This window comes from Colobus angolensis, unplaced genomic scaffold, assembly GCF_000951035.1.
Source record: "Colobus angolensis palliatus isolate OR3802 unplaced genomic scaffold, Cang.pa_1.0 Scaffold380, whole genome shotgun sequence".
Taxonomy (NCBI): domain Eukaryota; kingdom Metazoa; phylum Chordata; class Mammalia; order Primates; family Cercopithecidae; genus Colobus; species Colobus angolensis.
Window position 1 is genome coordinate 3,230,845 of NW_012117155.1, and position 5,937 is coordinate 3,236,781.

The window sequence follows — 5,937 nt, forward strand, 5'->3', positions numbered from 1 at the left end:
GCCTTACCTGTGTGGGAGATGCCAAAGGAGTTGTTTTCCATAGCTAGTAGTGTGGGCGTGTATGTTTTTGTGTGTGTTTTTTCTTTTTTTTTTTTTTTTTTTTTTTAGGACAGGTACATTCAACAAATCTTAGCAAAGTCTGTCCCTAACTGAAGTAGTTTTTCCTCTCAAGCAGCAATCTGTTCCAAGAAGTGGTAGGCGATATGTCTGAATTTAAACAAAGAAAACTGATTCAGACTGATGAACACACATCTGAAATTCCATTAAGGAATCTATGCTCCACATATGGAGGCAGGGGCTGGAAATCACACCTCCCAGGGCTGGCCTTAGTGGTCCCCCTTGTGGGAAAGTTGGATGAAGGATGAGGGCACAGGCTTCCACTTCACACACCCAGGCCTCCCTCCTGCCATCTCGGCTTTGGACACCCAGAAGACGGCAGCATCTTGAATCTTACAGAGGCAGGGCCATTGGGATTTGGTGCAAATGTCCCTTGGGTCCCCCACTCCCCTACTGCCAGCCTTTTCTGGGCCCACAACTCCTAGCACAGAATCCCCCAGCCCTCGCTGCCTGGGTCTTCCTGTGGAGAGTGAAACGAAAGCCACGAAGAGAGGATGCAGGAAGCTTCTCTCCTGCCACACTTTACCCACAGTGCGTTTTGAAACGACACATGGGAAAAGCCACCTGCGGCTCTCAGACCCACGTTGAAGGACTCATTCTTTCCCCAGTTCAGAAATCCTGCCATGCTGAACTCCTCACCGACAGAAGAAACCTCCCTCAGCAGTTGACAGCAGGCCACTTCTAGCCCCTCCACCCAGGAGGCCTGCGACACAGTGGCCCCATTTTTCAGGCTGCCTGAGCTCCTTTGCATTGCTGTTGCAATGCTGACACTGGTCGCCTGAGCTCTGTTTGCCATCTTTTTATCTTTCGGCTCTGACTATGCTGTAGCCACTCAGAATAGGGATGGGCCAGGGCAGCAAGAGGCAGGGCAGGTGGGTGACAGCAGTGGCAATGGCGGCAGGCACACAGTTCAAGAAATGGACCAGCGGAAGCAAAGGCTTTCATGCGCCAGGCCTTATAACCTCCCCACTGGCGGTTGCTGACCTCACAAGACATCATCAGAGCCTGACGTATTTCCCAATGGCTGTCACCTGCCCATGGGTAACTCCCAAGCCTGTGTCTCCATTCTGCCCTGTCCTCAACTCCAGATCCATTTATCCTGCTACTTCCTCCCAGAGGTCCTCCAAGACTCAGCAAACTCACACACTCAAATCTACACTCTCTGCATTGCCCTAGGTCTGATCCTCCCCACTCTGGTTTCCCATCACTGTGCAAGTGTCATGCAAGTTGGAAACATAAGTCCATCCTTGACTCTGCCTGGGCCATATCTCACATTCCATCAATTATCCAGCCCAGTCAATTCCATCTCCTAAAAGTATTTCCAATCCGTCCTCCTCTCTCCACTCCTGCCGCCATCATTCCAGTTCACACTTCCTCCCAGGATCTCACATCCAGATTGCTTCCACACTCCCTGCTGGTCTTTTTGTGCTGATCTTCCCCCAGCCTCTAATCCATCTGCCTGGAACACCCTTTTCCTCTTGTCCCTCTGGTAAACTCTCCTTCTCCTAAGCCTTCCTCCTTTGTGAAGCCTTTAATGATTTCCCACATAATATGAGGCACTTCACCCCCATCTCACCCCGTGGGCCCTAGGTGCTGGCACCCATACCCTCATCAGATCCCTGGCCATATGACATGGCACTGACTGTTGGCACACCCTTCTCCCACAGGGCTCCCTGAGAGCAGGGGCTCCCAGTGCCCTACTCAATTCTTGGCAAACAGTTAACGTTTCATAAGTGTTTAGTTGAACTAATGAATTCTACAATAAAGAGGCCAGGGGTCTTTATCAAAATCCCTTTCCTTCCAGATCTGAAAGACTGGAAATTGGATTTTGTGTTGAATCTTTTAATTACAGATCCAAAATACCTAAATCCTTTAGCTACTGAATCTGTCCAGCCCAAGCATGTCCCTCTCTCAATAGCCAGGAAACACTTTGTAAATAAATTCCTTGTCTCAAGTCCCATTTTATTGTTCAATTGTTTAGAATTGGAGTGAGATCTCCACTCTCAGTGCCTCAATACCTAGCATTCCACGTGGACGAATGAAGTGCAGTTACAGTGTTGTGTTTGGTTCTTCGGGAAGATGGGCTGCTTCTCTCAGCTCAAGGCTCCATTCATGGGAGGAGAAAGGCCTTCCACTCAGCCCAGAGCTCCCACTTGCAAACACTCAGTGTTTGAGAAAGATATTAACAAAGAAATTAATCAACCAATGTTACCTGTGCCCACAGGTGTAACTTGCTTCTGTGGAAATCACAGAATTCTCTCTCAGTGATGCTTAGACACAAGGAGTTCTCCAGGGCACTTAGCGGCGCTGAAGGAGAATATTTGTGCCTTGGGTAGCAAAATGCACAATTCGTTTCTGTGATTTAGACGTTAACTCACTCTCTCTGCTGCAATGGTTTTCTTCCAGCCTGATTCCTTCCTTACTTTCTGTCCCCTGAGTCTTGGCAGGGGGAGACTGACTTCCTTTTCTCTTTTTCCTCTGTGATTCCTATGATTTCTCCAAAGCCCAGAGCTCTCCAGGGGAGAAGAACAAGCTTGCTTTTTTATTTTATATTTCAACTTCCTTTTGTTTTATCACAACATCAGCTGTAACCTCCCCACTGCAGACAAAACTGTTGTCCTTAACTGTACTCTAGCATTTAAATCTATGTAGGGTACATTCTCTCTACCATATCTACATAGTCACTAACTAATCCTTTCTCCCTCCCTTCTTCCCACCCTTCCGCCTTCCTTCCCTTCCTTCCTTCCTTTATTCCTTCTTTTCCTCCTTTCTTCCATCCATTCATCTACTCATCCAACCACCCATCCATCCGCTAATCCATTCATTTATTGAGCAGTTACTATGTACCGGACACTGAGCTGGGCACAGGGAATGCTGAAATGAATAAACACAGGCCCAGCACTAAAGGAGCTCATAATCTGGAGAGGGAAATGGAAATTTTTATAATTGTTTATAAAGAGTATGAAGAGAGTGGTGTGACAATCCAAGGGAGAGGATGATTAATTTTAGGGAGTATAAGAAGAATAAATCAAAGAGCTGACATTTGAACTGAGTATCGAATATGAAGAAGAAGGGGAAAATGCCACTCAGAAAAAAATAGCCACTGCAATGACTTAGAGACTTAAAATAACAGGATATGAAATAGAAAAAAAAAAATGTCAAGGAGCTCAGTATGATTGGAGGAAAGGAGGCACATATGAGAGGAATTTCAAGTAAGGCTAAAGGAACACTGGCCAGATTTGGAGAATCCCAAATGTCAGAGTAAGGTCTCTGGACTTTTTTCTAGAAACCATAGGAAGCCATTGGCAGCAGGTCAGCAGTTGGAAAAATGACTCTGGCTGCAGAGAATCAACATGAAAGGGGCTAGATAGGAGGTGGCAGGCCAGTTAAGAGGTTGGCACAATGGACCAAATGAGAGATGAGGCCTAGAGTAAAGGCATGGGGAGGGTGGGATGACAAGGGGACTGTGGAGGGGAAGGTGTCTCTTTGCATGTCAAAAGTAAGATGTCTGTCTCAAAGGAGCCAGATAAATAAATGCTCCTTGTGCTGTAGACAGAGAGCTTGGTAAGGCCTGCTCATGGCCCAGCTGTCTGCAAAATGCTCCACGCCTCGCCTGGCTCTCAGGAGACACAAGCCCTCTGCCAGCCTTAAATTAATGACTCTTCTAGGGAAATGCACTGCTGTCTGCACCAGTGGCCCTGCCCGTGTCCATGTCAGGGCCCATTAGCAAGGCTGTCCCACTGGGTGAAAGCAAACGACAAGGAACAGTCAAAAGATGGCTCTCGGTCCCTCTGTATGAGGTGACCTGGTTTCTATATCTACAAGCCCTATTGGAAAACAGAGCCCAGGGTGTGATAAGTCACACATTCTCTTTTTCTCAGTCTCACACCCTTAGAATTCAACATTATTTTTTCATCAACAGGCAATTCACTTATTAATTCTGTTTCCTTCTGTTGATATTGAAAGGTTCTTATTGTTGAAATATAAAGGACCACTCCAGATGACAAACAGCTACAGAGAAAACTTGGGTTTTCATTCTGAGGAGAAAAAGGAATCAAGAGCTCTTCAAAATAGTAATGAAAAAAGGGGATAAAATTTCTCCCACACTGAGTTTAGAATAGTGATCTTTTTTATGCATTATCTCATTCTATCTTCTCAATAGCTCATGAAGTGAGTTATGATTACCATTTAACAGATGGAGAAACTGAGGCACAAAGAATTTAGGCCACTTGCCCAATGTCCCTCTGCTGCTGGTTTGAAGAGCTAGAGTTTAAATCCAAATCTGCCTCATTTTGAATGTCCTGTTGGTTTCACTGCATTATGTCACCTCAGAGTGGCAGTGTGGATGGTAATGAGAACATGGGTGGGAGGTGAGAGCCTGAGAATCACCCGAACTTAGACTTGCAAGACTTAAATCCTGGACCCCCTTAATAGCCTGTGACCTCAGACAAATCACATGGCTTAAGTGAGCATCTGTTTCACCTCTAAAGTGAGGGGTAGATTGGATGATCCAGGTCCACAGTTCTATGTTTCTAATTCAAGTAAGAGAGTGAACTCACTGTTAAATGAATAAAGATTTACAGATAGCATTTTTACTTTAGTGTTGGAATGTCTCTTAGAATGTGTTATAAAAATAAAATAGGGCCTGGATTGTGAGCTTGCAATTGAGCTTGTTACTTCACTGATTTGGGTTTTAATTGTCTCCTCTGATTCAACTAATCAAACCAATGTTTGTTCAGGGTTTACCCTGTGCCTGGCAGCATGCCACATGGATGAAATAACTTGCCCAGCTGGTACAACTCCAAATTTAGTTGTTCTGTACCTTCAAACTAAATGAATTGCTGACTTTTCCCAAACTGTCTTTTGAGGAACACTAGCTTAAGATGTTGAGAAATGTTACAGAACCAAAAGCATTCAGTGCTCAAATGAGTCTGGGAAACACTGCATTAAACAGAGATAAGCAAGTTCCCTTACTGTGGGACTCCTCCAAGACTTTGATAAGCTGATACCATTAGGAATCTCCAAGAGGGGGAAGAACAACCAGTGTTTCCCAAACTTAATGGATGAAAGAATTTTCAAGGAGCACCTAACCAAATGAGTATTCTAGTGACTATGCTTTAAGGACCACCACACCATGGGCTTAAAACTCTTTATTAAGAAGAGTCTAAGAGGCCACGATCTGACACAGAGTCAGTGGTGTTCATTAAATGTTAACAAAAAGGAAAGCCTATCTATGTTCAGAATGAGCACTATCTCTGGCTAGCAAGTGACCCCATGGGATCTCAGACCTTCCTCTTGGCTGGGGAAGGAGCAGGTTGGGTCAGATACTGTCCGGAGCCATGAGGCCCGGAATTAGCCGACCTCTGTTGCTTGATCTCTGCAAAGCGGAGACAAGATGGCACATTTCCGGGTTCTTTATTATAAATTGTTCCCGCGTGCGCCTAAAGCTTTTCCCGCACACGCCTAAACTTTTCCCCTGCGTGCCTAGACTTTTCCCGCGCGCGCGCCAACCTTTCCCGCGTGCGCGCAAACATTTTCGCGCCCAGGAAGATATGCAGCCTAAGGCACAGGCGCGATCCCACACCTGGGAAAATTACAAACCCACAGCGCATGCGCAATTGTAATTTGAGAGAACCCAGCCCCCCGTTACCACCCTGGCCCAACCTCTTCCCCCGCCAGCCTATATAAGGCATTGCACTGCCACCATTAAACGAGACTTGATCAGGCTATTTGTCTTGTCTCCATTTCTCATGTTTTCTTGTCTCCTCCATTCCCACTCCCCCTTTCAGGGTCCCTTCGACTGTCCTGCAGGTCGGGACA